Below are 17,242 nucleotides of genomic sequence, written 5' to 3' on the forward strand. Positions count from 1 at the left end.
AGATGTAGATGACAGCATGGTCGAGGTCACACTGCATATCATAACCTTGCCAGTTCATAGGACATCATCATCCATACTGTGTACCATCTACACTCGGTATACTAGATGTACATTCCTATGTCACAGGAGTGTTTTGCAATAGGACTGCTGGCAGAACCAACACTACAGAAGGTGTCTGAATAATACGTGATCATCACACCAGTGGCAGCTACAGTATATCAGGGTGAATGAATTTTATTCCTCCTCATTTTAGTCCATACCTCACAGACAAACAGAAGGCATCTGCCTATTGAAGTATGCGAATGACTATGACCTAGGAGCAATAGCTGACTCACATTGTCACCCCTATGTTAATAACCCTGTACCCATGAACTACCACCTAGGCAGCGCTCAACATAATGGACACGTGTGTGAGGGATGCAGCTGGGCAGTTGTCTTTCAGGTAGTCATATGTGGCAACCCTAATAATGATTGGGTGCCATTCATGAATATAGAGATCATTGTCCAGCCATACAGAACACTCAAGTGACCCATATCAGATCACATATTTCCTTTAAGGGGTATTGGCCATGTGCAGAAGGCCAACACCAGCCTTCCCATTCCCCACCTCCACTGTGTAGCATAATGCATACCCTGAATAAATCCATGTCCAACCCAGTGATGTTGGACATGCTACACGTACTCATCCTGATCTCTAACACATACTTCATGGACATCCACCTACCACATGCTGGACAGATCCTTGTCCCATACACTTGACATAGTCCTGCCATACTATGCATTCCTGTCCATCAAAGCTGCACATCGCTCCCCTCTCAGACATGGTGTAATGACTGTATGGTATATGTATCATTAACCCTGTGGATCAGTAATGTGGCACTGCTCCACCTGGCCACACAGACCCGCCTGTCGGCTACTGCCAGGTATCCTTTCATCCTAGACTCATACATGGCCCATGGAATACAGCCCACTAGTTGACTTTGACTGTACATGCTTATAGTTGATATCCATCCCTGCAAATACCATCTGGCTAGCCAGTGTCCCAAGTGTATCACATGTGCAACACAGGTGATGCATGGCAGGATGTTGAATCGCTGTACAGTGCCGTGTAGATGTATATGGCAGAACACATGCATGTAAAACCTTATGTGAGCATATCTGCAGGGTCACAGGTCATGTCTGTTAAGGCAGTGCAAGTCCTTATATGTGACATATACACTGCATCAAGGTTGACTGTATTAATGTGGACACATCTAGCCATGTGCTGATAGGTAGGAACACCAGTACAAGCAAACAGACATGTCCACATCAAGACAGCAACCACATGGAATATGAGCAATGTAATCAGGTGACACACACACATATATGGTGATAATAACCACTCAACATTGAGTGTCACATGTGTGCGACACAAACACATCAGTGTCATGTAGGTTTGCAAATACAACTATTTAAACTGAATTAATGCGATACACATGTATGTTCAGCTGTAGCTCTGTATGTCTCTGTGAGTTACTGTGACCCGTCTCCATCATTATGTCTTCCAGGTATTCCGCGTGCAAGGCTTCTCCCTTTTACATGCTTGGAGGATGAGGCCCTCATCCCATACCTACTCGACAGTCATGATATCCTGTTCAGCCATGTGCCACAAGATGCACAGCAGCGGGATGCCCTGTGGATGGAACTTCGCAGGAGGGTTAATGATGTGGGTGGCCACAACCGCACATACCAGCAGGTGCGCAGACACTGTACAGACCTCATTAGATGGGCGAAACAGAGTGTGAATGCAATCACCAGGGAACAAGGTGCAACAGGTGGTGGACCAGCACCCACTCACATGTATCGAGGAGCTACTGGCCAACCTGGGGACACCTGCAGAACCACATCCACAAGCCTTAGCCGATATTTTGGAGGTGGGTGTGTCTCAACCACTGAGCCTGGAGTTGTCTGGTAAGTCAGTAGTGTACCTATAACAACTATATTCCATATAGTTGCATGTGTCCACTGTACAATATGTAATGTAACATCATATGCAAGGCATGTATACACACATGCCGCATATTATAGTATGCTACTCTTGTGTATGCACACATGTGCATACACCACAGTATAGTCTAATGTACTGGTGTATGTGTTATGCACATTGCTCCCTGTAGCCTTTATACAGAGGTGGATTATGCTCATACTGCTGTGTTACTCCTATTTAGGTACCTCTGGCATTCCGCTGTGACAGCATCCCGTTGCAGGTGAGAGTTTTATGATTTCTCAGGAACCGTAATGCACAAATCTATCTACCATGTGGCCATTCACAACATGTACACATAATGTATGGTCTTGTCACAATATACAGGTCGGACCTGCAATGCATCACAATGACTACCCATGTGCAACACTTGCAAACTATGTGAATCATCTCACAGATAGGAATCCTCACAAACTTTATTGCCAGACGTGTTGACAGCTGTTCATACAATGGTGGAGGTGCTGTTCACTTTAGGGACGTACAACAGATCCGATCTACACATGTGGCGAATACAAACAATACTACATAGTGGGCTAGAGTATGGCCAGCACACAGGTTTCACCAGTGTGGATCATAGCCCTGCTATGAATGTCACAGAATGTGATGTGCTATCTTGACATGTCCATGACATCTATTGGCCTGGCTGCTACACTGCCTACCTAACCTGAAAACATATTCCACATAACACCCTTTGTCTGCATAACCCTGTTCTCAGTGGAGCATACATGTCATATGGGACAACACAGACATGTGAAATAGATGCCCATCACAATAATTTGGACAACACATGTACACACATGGCCATGGAGGATGGCCAGGGACATGGAGCAACACACACAGTAGATGTTTTGTGCTTGTGTGTATACCTTGTCGTACAATGGCTACACATGGTTCAACCATGGCCTTTGTATAATGGTCGTAATGTAGATGTGGAACACTAGACATCCTACAGGCCTGTGCACATCTTGTGTAGGCGTAACATCAATACATCACATAAGATGTGTTGAACATCTTGAGGGTGTTGCAACATGACAGCAGTCACCTGTACAGTATCCACATCAGGCCACAGACACAGTACATTCCCGCTGCTGTTGGACATAAATGCCATACTAGCTCTTCGTGTGTGTGTGTGTGTGTGTGTGTGTGTGTGTGTGTGTGTGTGTGTGTGTGTGTGTGTGTGTGGTACACAGATGTCATGTGGGACATGGTGTACCGACATGTTCGCCATGTCTGCCCATAGTGGCCAGGCTGCAGCAATATGGTTGCAGATGTGCAGGAGTGTCATTCGTATACCCATCAGTGACCTGTGTCACAACTTCCACATCATGGTTTAGTGGGTATACACCTCAGTGACATGGGTCAAATTCCACAGTATATATGTATTGTATCTGAACACAGTCATGGCTATGAACCCTGTCTGTAACTCACACTGTATAGCACTAGAGACGCCTCATGATTCCCTGCAATGGCCATGCACATCAGCTAAATTTGCAGTATATCTGTAGGGCGGACAGACAACACTGAATTGGTACACCATTGCCCCATTGTATATTTGACAGGACACCATTGTGTCAAACATGTATGCATGTCATTGCACACGTCAGCAGATCACGTCATACTATATGTGATTATCAAGGTCATATGCCACACATCAGGCAGGTGTACTGTTAACCTGTGCTGGTCCACATGGTGGAACACAGGGATGTATGCTAACCACTACGATTGTGTAATTTGCATGCTGTCTGCTATGACACATGCATGCTGTTGTGCGCAACCCAGGGATGTATGATAACTACCATTATTATTGTCTGCGCTGCATGCCATCTGCCGTATCACATGCATGTTGCATGCTTTCTGTCATATCACATGCGTGTGCATCTATTGTATAGATTGTAATGTACAGTTCTTGTCTGCCCTCACAGGTGATGTAGGTGCATTGCCCTCCTGTGGTACATCAGATGTTAGTGTCCTCACAGACTCTAGCAGTGATGACAAACGTATGATTGGGACACAGGCAGAATTGCCAGGGGCTGAAACTGTGCCATTTGTTGCCATTCCATCTATATCCACCTCATCCCCGCACACAGATCCCATACCTGCACATACGCCATCACCAGTGGCCATAGAAGAAGGACAGTTGGCGTGTGGTAGCTTGGAACAGGAAAGTGTGGGGCTATGGAAGGTGTGCCTGCACACCATGGTGTCAGCTAAACTACTGGTGGTGCCCCACACAGGCACGTGGCCAGTGCTGCTTGTAGGATGACCTCTGGCCAACATGCTCCTGCATGACAGAGCGCAGCAGCTGGTGTCACCAGATGCATGTTTCAGGCTGTAATGGAGGCACAGGCACGTGCTGAATGGTGCAACAGAGAAGATCATAGGCTACAGAGGGCTGCTGTCCGTTCTTTAAACAACAGGATCCCGGCAATGGTAAATGCAGATTGCTGATGCTTTGGATAAACGGTTAGGTGACATGGTTGGAGTCCTTGACCATGGCATGACACTCCGCAAGTGTGAGCTGTGTTGGAGCATCTGGAAAGAGTGAGGCATTGGGCACTTGGACTTAGGCCTGCTACATCACCTGTGTCAGGTCTATGTGTACGAGCTATCTCACATGCCAGCTCCCATAGTGGCGGTAACAGCAGCAGTACATCTGGTGCTGTGATGTCCACACCACAACACAGCAGGCCACGTGCACGTGGCCCGGGACAGTCCCAACAGGGACACGGTTCCAGTGGACAAGTGACATCAGACAGTACTCAATCTGCACCTCTGCCTGGTAGTGCCTGTGCAACCCCTGGCAGGCACAGGTCACATATCCGTGGTCGGACACCGTGAACTGTAAAACCTTGCCTGTACAGTCTGCAGCTGTCAATAATACCCCTGTGTAGGCCAGACAGTTCGGGAAAACTGTGTGCATACATACACGCACACACTGGACACATATGTAGGGCACCGAAACAAACACAAGCATAACATCCACACACGTCCAATTAGATCAAAGGCCCAAACCCACACACATGATGTCATCCAATGGTGCAGCCTAGGCCTCTGGCAAATATTAACACCCTGTGCATATGATGATGCCTGTGCCACATTCCTGACATCCACACCATCAGTGCAGGGACATGCTCATATGGTCTGATGCACAGGGTGAACAGACTAGGATGATACGTGTAGTTTACAAATGTTGAGGACTGTTGACAGGCAGCAGATATACCATGTTGTACAGGTGTACAATACTGTTAACAGTGTGTCTTGTGTAACAACAGTAAATGCATGTTGGTCATGATGTTCTGCTGTCCTTCTTCAGGTCTAATTGCACGTGCCGGTGGATGTCAGTGTTTGCAGTTAAGTGTCCCATATGTCAATGTGGACTACTCACAGTTATGTATGAATATACCAACATGCACCATGTAGCTGCCACATACCAGTGAGAATGTCCCACGTTACAAACACATCTACCATTCCAAGAGCATGATAGCTGTGTATTAAGCTACTGTGGCCACAGACGTGACATCCATAAAGGGTGACATCACACGTACTGTTACATGGAGTGGTGAGGTAAGAGAGTGGTCTAGCTGATTACAAGGGTAGAGGCCAGTGGAAGTGTAATGCCTCAATGGGAATCAGTAATACACGTTCCCATGACAGGATGCCAACACACAACTGCACCCACACACTCCGGTATTGACACACATGTATTCAGTGACACCGTAACACACACGCACTCTCACAGCTTCACCGACACAGTAACACACACTCGCACACAGTTGCTACTGGTGGGATGAGGATCCCTGCCTATGTGCAAATCATCATTACCGTACTGTGCACCTACATGACGCACCACAGAGAATACACATGTACAGGTAGTCAGTATGGCCTAAGATCGGGGACATCAACACGGATAGTAAAATGCATAGCCTGGATGGTGGGAGGGGTCTTATCAGTTCAGTATGGTAACATACATCCTCACCCCAGGGACCAGTCAGCCCTACATACACACACTGTGGCATTCAGTAATTAATACACTTATGTCATGCACATAAAGATACCTCACGTGTGAGATACACGCCTCTGCCTATGTCCTGCTCTCTACATTGCAGTCTGTACGGATGTGTACACTAATGTACAGGAGAGTAACAATTGAGATGTATTCCCCACAATACTTGACATATATGGACACACACGCAACCACATATGCCAGTACTGTGAATCTCAGACCTGCCTAGCTCATGTTATGTATGTCAGACTACAGCAGTATTGCACGCGTTACAAACTGTACTGACACTTCCTGTGCCAACAGTGCTGATATATGCACTAGGGATGTCATATCTATTAACAGCTGTCAAGCAATTTACCTTCGCTGTCACCCTGACCGCTGTCTAAGTTGTGTGTTATGTCCTTCAATTAACAAAACCACTGCTTACCAGTTACACAGGGTATTGTAGGACCGCTTGTGACACACCTGTGAGCTGTCCACAGCAAACATCCATCTGCAAAGATGCCCCACCACTTATTTATTTCAACACATCTGTCCATACCTGTGGTGCATCTTTCTGTACATTCAGCATATCACCATATACAGTTGGCAATGTTGAGGCTGCATTGCAGCTGCATGATGTACTAGGATACACGCCACCTGCAAACATCAGCAACTGCACACACATGTTATCTGAATGCACAACACTACGTGTACAGGTGTGTAGGTCATACAATCCTGACATTTGGTCATGTTTGTAGGCATTGCAATTGGTGGATATGTGTAATGACATACATGACACATGGACTGTTGCATGATATGATGGGTGACCAGTACAGAGGGGATGTTACCTCTGTCAACATTGATATCACACCTTATATACTGTTAGCATTCAGCAGCCAAGGACCTACATTCCATGTGCATGTGTGTAATGGCTGTAGCCACCTGTCTGCATAAAGGACTACAACAGCTATGCTATTTACAGGTATGTTGTGTGTGTGGCATGTACATACCCAGGGCAGGTACATGTATGTCATATCCATACATGAGGGTGTGTACTGGTGTTCAGCAACAGACATCTGCTAAATGGTGGAAAGTACAGAGGGCCCTTGGTATGTGTACAGCTGACCTGGTCACAGACAGTGGTATCATTGCATTGCATAACACATGATGGAACTGTGTCAGTACATGGGTACTGTCTACAGTTGATGTAGAGCTTAGTACAGTACACAGGTAAAGGGTCACATGGTGGTGTACTCTATGTCATACATGTATGGTTGCGTGTTGGTGGACCGAGGGCATGGTGGTGTCTACAGTTTACATCCTAGAATGCAGCATGTGACACTGTGTCCTGCACATGGCTCATCTGTGATGCCTTTTGTGGGGGGACTGGTCAGTACATGCGAGTGGCCTTCATGTATGTGGGTACACCACCTGGAGCTGTCCGTACCTGTGTTATGGCCCACATGTCTGGTTCTGAGGTATATGGTGGTAGTGCTAGGTTCTGAGGTATATGGTGGTAGTGCTATTGTGCACTACAGAGATATCAGCCAGGTGTTCCTCACTGCACAGATGTCAGTACACCCCATTGTTGGATCTACAGTGACCAGCTGTGAATATGGACATTACACATCTAGCACTGGTTAGCATAAGAAAACAATGCAGTTGTCCTGTAGGTGTACGGGAGTTAACCTGTGTTTAGGACATTTGCCTTGGAATGGCACTGTGTGTGCGGATGCGACTTGGGTAATATCCACACTCCCTTGTATCATGGATGCATGTGATATGTGACAAAGGCCTGCCTACCGTCAGCCATGTCATCCCAGAATGACAGCTGATGTTGTGTAAAAGGCCGGTGTCAAATATATGTAGAGCAGCGTTCTCGCTAACAATGACAACTACTAACACCAGAGCCCATTACAATGTGTTATTTACATCTACCTGTAGTAGCATGGCCACTGTGGCCCTCCATGTTTAGCATCAGAGTGCATCCCAGTCAGCCCTGTGCTACTAGGAGTATGAGCATGCCCAGTATATCCTTGTGTAGACGGACACATAGTAGTGCATTCCAACCAGCCCTGTGCTACTAAGTGTGTGAGAATGCCCCCGTGCTAAATATATGTAGAGCAGCGTTCTCGCTAACAATGACAACTACTAACACCAGAGCCCATTACAATGTGTTATTTACATCTACCTGTAGTAGCATGGCCACTGTGGCCCTCCGTGTTTAGCATCAGAGCGCATCCCAGTCAGCCCTGTGCTACTAGGAGTATGAGCATGCCCAGTATATCCTTGTGTAGATGGACACATAGTAGTGCATTCCAACCAGCCCTGTGCTACTAAGTGTGTGAGAATGCCCCCTGTGCTACTAAGTGTATGAGCATGCCCAGTATATCCTTGTGTAGATGGACACATAGTAACACAGGACTGTTCGGAATGCACTAAGTGTGTGAGCATGCCCAGTGACACCTTGTGTCGGTTATGTGCCTCTGTGTATGGGCATGGCCATTGTAACCCTGTACAGTGGTAGTAGTAGTCCATTCCACAGATGGGCATACTCCAGGTCAGGATGGATTTGTACTTTAAACACACAGGTATGTACATCTTAACTGCCAGCATCCCTGTTGATGTCCACATTCCCAAACGGTCATGACAGCCTTGACGTGTAGTCTGTGTGGCGCAAATCGTAAGTATGTAGTATTGTAATAGTAATCTGTAAATAGGCAGGTGTTCCGTACCCGCCACTGGTGTGTGTATGTCTGTCCCCATTTGCCGGTGGACTCTAAATTGCTTTTAGACTGCCCAAGCTCCATACATTTCTTTCTGTAACTGCGTAATGCTGTAGTGTAATAAAGTAGTTAGGTCGGTGTTCTAGTCCCACACTTGGGGTGTGTGTGTTAGGTCGGTGTTCTAGTCCCACACTTGGGGTGTGTGTCTGTGTGTGTGTGTGTGTGTGTGTGTGTGTGTGTGTGTGTGTGTGTGTGTGTGTGTGTGTGTGTGTGTGTGTCCCCGTTTGCCTGAGGACTGAGTAATACCTTTATACTGCTCACACTCCATACATTTCTTATACCCACCGTTATCAAGGCCAATGATGTCACCCATCTACAAATACACCTCTGGGAGTGCTGTGTCCCAGTAATCTCGGTAGTGTGTTTTGTAACTGCATAATGCTGTAGTGTAGTAAAGTAGTTAGGTCGGTGTTCTAATCCCAGACGTGCCAACTGTTTGTGTGTGTGTGTGTGTGTGTGTGTGTGTGTGTGTGTCTGCTTGCATGAGACAAGTACAGTGCTTTGTAGTATTCGCTGTAGTGCATGCCCTAAATGCATGTTGCTGCAGTGTGATACGGTAGGGGTTTATATACAGGACATGGCAAGTATGTGTTTGTCTGTCAGAGCCTGTGTAGAGGTGGCCGTGATTGTCTTACCATTGGACATGTTTGGGAGCGGGTTTTGTAGTTTTCCTATATAGTATCCGTCTTATGACACATTGGCCACCTCACGAGGAGTACAGCTGTCAGTCAGCCACGGCACTGTGTTGGCAAGCCATACCCATACATCTGGCAAAAGAGCTGGTGAACTAAGTATGCAGCCCCACTAGTACCCAGTATATGTCCCGCACCCATGTGCCATGCACATACAACCTTGCCGAGGATATCCCACTATGTTGCTAGTAACATGCACATTGAGGACAGATAGTAAGCATGGTGTGACCGCAGTGGCCTGCAGAGGACATGGCACCCTGTACAATGGTACAATAGGCTTATATATGCTGTCATTGTGCCTTCACTATGTTCCACACTGAATGGCTGCAACACATGTGCCATCATATGTGATCCACTAAGGCCAGACAATGCTGTACACATGTACCCTGTATGGACCCATGCCACTGACACCACGGAATACCTGTCCATTCTATCCATGCAGGTGCAGAGCCGACCTGCTCCTATAAGCAGGTTTTGCCACACCAGGCCAGAATTGGCATATCAGGGTATAACAGGCTGTGTACACTACATTTGTCTGCCAAACTAGGTACACCTGTACATGTCACTGTACAATATTGTGGGACATGCACAACCCAGGCAATGTCCATGTGAAGGACTATCAAACACAGACACGGCATGCATTGCAAAGCTATGGCCCTACACATTGGTAACCAGGATGTCAGGCCAGATAATGCAGTACCCATCTGTGTGGGACACTGCAGACACTATACCCCTCCACTGCACACCATTGTCGGGTGATACAATGGCAAGGATTACCCCTCACCCAGCCTTGTACAGCCATCTTGCACAGCCAAACACTACACACCCATGGAGCAATGCATACCTGCATGACAGTACTGGCACCCTGCGTCTGCGTGTGGGCTGTGATGCTCCCAACCACAGTCACTCCCAGTATGAACCTTGTTGGCATACCAACAGTTGTCAAGCACTTTCACATGCCCTAGCCCATAGAACCTCCAGATATCCCCTGTGGTGCATGTGGTCCTGTGCATTACTGCAGTGTGGCAAACTAAGTAGTTACACTGTGTATTTGCCGCCCTGGCAAAGGTGTCAATGCATGTCCATTAGAGTGTGGTTGTGGTGACAATGGCATCCGTTCACGTGGACTGACATGTGCCACACCTAATGTAGATCTACTATATCTGTTGCAGATGGCACACACTCACCTACACACATGTTCTTACAGCACTGCAACATGCCACCTCTGTGGCACATGTAGTAACGTCATGCACATGTAATAGTAATGAGTAGTCAGGGGTTTGCCCCTGTACTATTCAGCGTGTGGCAGATGATGCTTATGGTTAAGTCTCCAAGCCCTTCCCTGGTGTACATTGCCTGTCCCACACACACTCTGGTGGATGTGAAGGTGTACATCTGCACAACAGCAGCATGAGCATTGTAACAGATGGAAATGGTCAGGTGATGGCCTCTGCACCTATTGCAGTCCTCCTTTAGCTGATTGCATGTGGTACAGCTGCAATGGTGTTCCCATAGCCATCCGCATGATAAACACAGTACACTATCTAGGGAAACATGTTATTATCTTGCCATGACAGTCGCTGTGAGTGGTACCTGGATGTGGTGTTCTGACACAGCATCGCAGATGATATCTGGATGTACCTCAATCATTTTCCACAGTGGGAAATAGCCTAATGACAGGAGGGTGATGTGCCACACAACTACAGCATGTAAGTGTAGCTATGCTGCATTGAGACTACTGCCTGTTTAACATGTGTGTGGCAATGGCTATTCTGCATGTTAAAATACAGACATGACAGTACCCTGTTCATGAGGGAACCCCATCTGTAGGGCCATCTGTGAACAGGTCAGTGTGTGCAACCATTTGTTTCCTGTGTTACACACTGAACACACTTCTGTGCACAGCAGAAGCATGGTGTGGGGATTGCAGACAGTACATGATGATAGGGATGTGTTACTGCCATCGCATCCCTGACTGGACATGTGTCACATGAGGCAGTGGTATGACTGACACTGTGGGATTCCCAGTGACAAGCCAATGATGGGCAACTGTTCAATGTGTAGTAGATGTGTGACCGCAGCTATGTACAGTTGCCATGCGGCATATATGCATGTGTTGTGCTCCCTCTGCAAATGTATACCATCTGTTGTGTTGGGTTGCTGGTGATATCTATGCATACTGTCATAGGTAATCCTGTATGCTGTTGTCTATCACTAAGCTACATGCGGGTTTAAAATGCAACACCATAGGCTGAATGGGTTGGTAGGTCCTGGCAGATCCTCTGTCCCACTTCAGCTGACCATGGCACTGGGAACTAGCACATCTGGGGCCCAGCCATTAACATCAACCTGTGTTGGCTCTGCACCACCTTCTGGTGGTACCACCACTGAGGATGGAGTATGTCCCCCTTGGGAGCGGGGCCAGACAGGTACATTATCTGCTGTTGTGCGGTCCCGGACATGTTGTGTAGGTGGCTCCCTAAGGGGTTACGAAGCCAGATACGCCAGTTCAAGGGCGGAGTGTCACATTTACAGGGTGATGCTGCCCCTCCAGGACAGCCCCCAGCACTGCCTCCTTTGCAGCTGTGTAGGTGCAGTGGCAGTTGCCCATGGCTGGAGACCTTCGTCCCACTGTTCCCAGGGGATTTTGAATGCCAAAGACCCATCCCCATCCAGGGTGTATCCCCCCCACGTGTCATATACCAACCCTGTATGCGATCATTTCTGTGCTCCTACCCATCCTCCACGGCCATACCTACACTCCTTCCCCAACATCTGACCATCACCTACGGGCACATAAGGCCATTCGGCTCCTAGGACACCATCTGCCCTATACATAGCTGTCCATTACACACTGGACACATGAAACCCTTGTAATATGCCTCATAACATACTACTGTTCTCCTCACCACTGTCCCTCAGGCGCACTGTCCTGGTATGCACATCACTCCTACATGGTCCAGGTACATGTGAGGAGGACGACCCCATTGTACACAAAACACTACTGGTCCCTCTATGGTTACCCCATTTACCTTTATCATAATGATGATGTTGCACACAGCACATTGCAGGAGTACTGTTCACACATAATGATTGGACAGGTACCATTGTGTTAATGTACATTACATGCAGAGTGATGTATACGGCCAATGTACAACTATCTGTGTGTACGACTGACACATGTCTGTCTGAGGGAGTCTTGTGATCACATAGAGCAACACCACTACATAATACAGGCATCGCTGGTGTTTCCCATTTCATTCATTTGTAATGCTTTGTTTCCACATGGTATGTCCCTGATACATCTATATATATATATGTATGTACCTATATGCTGGACATAAACACTCACATGTACATCTACACGATGGGATAAATTCCTATAATGTTGAATGACTGCACTGTATGATATCCTCTGGTTATAGCCTCTTACACTCAATTAGCCTCTACATTGCTTAGCCAATGCAATTTTCGCATACTGGTAGCCAAACACGCTTACACCCGCTCGATCCCGCACTTGCTAATGCACCGGCATTGGTGCTTGCATCTGTCACTCACACCCCTGGGTGTGAGCGTGGACCACCATATCCTATTACATCATACTACATGACTCCAGTATAGGGACTGGCCACCCATTAGGCGACGGCATCGCGTTCGACTGTACGGAATCAGCGGCCTGTCCAGTAACACAATCATATTTGTGTGTACCTCATACATTGTGCTCCCACCTTGTGATGCCTATTACATCGGAATACATGAATACAGTATCAGAAACGGCTGCCTATTAGGCGATGGCATGGCGTTCGACTGTACGGAATCAGCGGCCTGTCCACAGAATCATTCATATTCGTGTGTTCCTCTTAGGCATACCTTGTGATGCCTATCACATTGGACTACATGACTACAGTCATAGCCGGCCTTAGGCATAGGCCAACTAAGCGGCTGCCTAGGGCACCACTTTAGTGGGGGCACTTTACCAGTATTTATTTGGTGTAGATAGACCAGGATTGGGGCACTGGGTGGTGTGGTGGGGGGTGCCGTTGACCTAAGGCCACTCCTGACTACAGTATTGGGAGTGGCTGCCCATTAGGCGACCACATGGCGTTCGACTGTATGGAATCAGCAGCCTGTCCGGTGAATCATTCATAATTGTGTGTTCCTCTTACAATCTGCTCCCACCTTGTAATGCCTATCACTTTGGACTACATGACTTCAGTATCTGGAATGGCTGCCCATTAGGCGACAGCATGGCGTTCGACTATACGGAATCAGCGGCCTGTCCAGTGAATTAATCATATTTGTGTGTTCTGCATACACTCTGCTCCCATCTGACTGATACATGGGAACCGAGACCCTGCATTACAAATGAGTAGTTGGGTTGTGGTAGTCACATCCGGACAGGTCATGCGGCAGCATACCTATTATAGGTTTGCCACCTTCTCAATTGGCCAAGGTAGGACTTTAGGGTTACCACCTGTCCCACTTTGCGATAGACTGTGCGAAAATAATCAAGACATAGCACATGTCCTGATCACAGGACATTATTATATTCTACGTTTCATTAATAATTGCATACAACAGTTATTTTATATATGACACTTCTATACGTTATGTGAAGTAGCATAAGCAATTCAAATGCAACTAGATTAAGCTTTTATTTGTGCAAATAAGTGTAATCCTGCACTATGCACGGCTGTAGGTATGTTTAGTCCTGGAATGTCTGACATTTCTACAGAACATGTCCCACTTTGGCCATTTGGAAAGGTGGCAACCCTATAGGACCTGTATGTAGAGACGTCAGACTTTGCAGGGCAACACACCCACAGCCAGTAGAAAGGGGTGTACTTCAATGTTTCGCCTAAATAAAAGGTTACTCTTGTAGCATTATAGTTGCTTATACTGTTACCTATAACATTTAGGTGATTCAGAGGAACATAATTGTTTTATGCTACTACTACAGCAATATAGGTAGTCTCTGCCCTAAATCACAGGACAGTTGCCTTAATTACTCTTATTATGCAGGACACAACTGCCCACAGGGGAGTGTTCCTCACAAAGGTGGACAGGTGGCAACCCCAGACCTATTATTCTATCAACTTTCTAAGGTAGTCAGCGGAACATGCACTTTCTCTCACTATCAGACCTCTCATACGAATGGGGAAGAATAAACACTGAATCAGGGACACTGCATAACAACCTCAGGGACACATTTAGAAGGTTGGTGCTATTAACCTGACGCATTGATGGACACAGGGCGCATATGTATTCAGACAAATTGTCTGAGGTGCATACAGTTCATGACTCTTACATGTTGTCATTATTCATTACGTGTATTCTGCCACCTTTCCTCCTAATATCACTAGTTCTAGGATGGTTTAGTTGGGACTGTGTTAAGATTTTGATTCGTAATCATGGATGTCTCTGGTAAATCGGGGACAGTTCAATGACATGGCCCCTATGTATTCTCCCAATGGTTTACAGACTGTCCAGTAGATGTGCTCCTACAGTTTGGGAGGTATGGGCATCTGCTATACCCACATCGGAATATTACTTACACCCACGGGGCGGTCCTAATATATGTCTGCCAGCCAACACCTGTACTCCTAGCCCCATAATCACATACCCATAGTTCCCCCACCTGCAACTACTCTACAGCACTCATCCTTACTGTGGACGCAGGTAGATGCAGGTGGGATATGAACACACCTCTACACACTGCCCACTCTCCCCATGTCGGGACACGTCATACGTTGTGTCAACCCATGTGTTATCAGGCTTGCACAACCTATTGTTCTGGGTACAGCTACATCCTGGTCGTAATTGTGTTACTCCCACTAGCTGAAGGCACCAAATTTTTGGTGTCCCGCAAGGGACGTCACTGTCCATGTTTAAAGTGTAGACCTTGTAGATCTCTCCCACTGGTGGTTTCCTGCCGGTGGTCTGGGAAGCAGTGTTGTATTTACCTTTATTGCGTGTCTGTATGTCTCACCGGCCTAGCTGGGGGGGGGGGGTGGTAAGTAGACGTTTGTTGAGTGGACCTCCCACCAACATATGCCCGGCCTAAACATGTTACCCGTAACTGCTGTAACATAACCTAGGTATATACATGTGTATATTTACTGCAACACATATTTTTATATATATATATATATATATATATATATATATATATATATATATATATAAAAATATATCTATTTACATTAATATATACAGACATATCTGCATATGTATTCATACATGTATATTCATATCTTGCTGTCATATATATATATATATATATATATATATATATATATATATATATATATATATACACACATCAGTGTGTCAATACATTCCCTGCTCATACTCACTTACACATGCGTAATGGTGTTTATAAGCTTCATCAGCATACTAGTGCCTTATTCATTATAACACCGACACACTCCAGTTATCTTGTAATTAGTATGTAGCACATTACAAAGCGGACAGATGTTGCAATATGTTCATGTATGGATTACCGATGGTAACTGGAATGTGATAGTGTGATTCGACCCGTCCCTCTTCTGCACAGCCTATTATTCCATGTACTGTCGATGTTTGTATGGGCACATTCCTATTATTTATGTCAACAAATGGAATGCATGTGTTACAGAATTTGTACTTCAACATATATTGTTTTCTGCATGTGAGTATGCATATATATACCTATTACGACCTAGCTGACCTCCACAGGGCGGTCCATTAGAACCAGCCCATCCAACCCTGGCACATCTGGATCCATAATTGCATACCCATAGTTCCTCCACCCCACCCGTGTTAAATTTACATGCGTAACATCCATTATCCACTTGCTATTGCAGCCATAACACACCTTTACATATTTCCCTCTCCAGAGCTTTTGGGGCCCTACACACATTCTGTCCCGCCTCGTGTATTCACAGGGTCTCCCGCCATGTATATTTGCACATACGTGCCTTTCCTGGGGTTATGGAATACGGCCATTTGCACTTTACAATTTTTGGAGGTCTCAGCATGGGACTACATTTCGTCTGTGTGTAAAGTAGACCTAGCATTTCAACGATGTTACTCCCACTGGTAAAACCTGCCTGTGGTGTGAGTAGCGGTGCTCTGCTCACTCCTGGGCAGCTTTTTATGACATACGCTGAAAGCACTTTATAATACCAATATTGCTCTTGATTCCCTTCACATCACATCCCTTGTGTATGCTTTACTTTTACAACGTCCACTCTTTATATATAATTTCTCATGTATGTAGATATATATCTCTATACACACATATATATGTGTGTATGTATATTTTATATATATATATATATATATATATATATATATATATATATATATACACATACATATATACACACACATACACATACATATACATATACATGTGTGTATATATATTACATCTGTACATACAAACATACATTTCCTATGCTGGGAGCTGCTTACACCCGCGCAGGCGCACTCGCCTATGCTTACTTGCATTACATATGTTTACTGTTGCTTATTTGTGCCTTATACATTATGACAATACCACTTTGATTGAAAGGATCTGGTTAATAGTCCCATGCGATACACACGTTCACCTTTACATGTTTAAATGTCGGCTTTACAGCAGAGCTACATTCATTCCACAAGGAAAATATGTGCTATTGTCGACCTTGAACCGTGAATGCCTTTTTGTTAGGCGGATGCTCTAACCACTACACTATTTAGTGTTCTGCCTCATTTATATGTATACCCATGG

The 17,242-nt window shown here is 45.9% G+C and overlaps 1 protein-coding gene across 1 annotated transcript in view; it reads right to left on the reverse strand.

Moving 5' to 3' along the window:
* Positions 1-17,242, reverse strand: part of LOC122813866 (zinc finger protein 431-like) — a 149,061-nt gene that overhangs the window by 107,715 nt on the left and 24,104 nt on the right. The window lies entirely within an intron of this gene.

This window comes from Protopterus annectens, chromosome 10.part0 (assembly GCF_019279795.1).
Source record: "Protopterus annectens isolate FY-2018-M chromosome 10.part0, PAN1.0, whole genome shotgun sequence".
NCBI classification, from domain to species: domain Eukaryota; kingdom Metazoa; phylum Chordata; order Ceratodontiformes; family Protopteridae; genus Protopterus; species Protopterus annectens.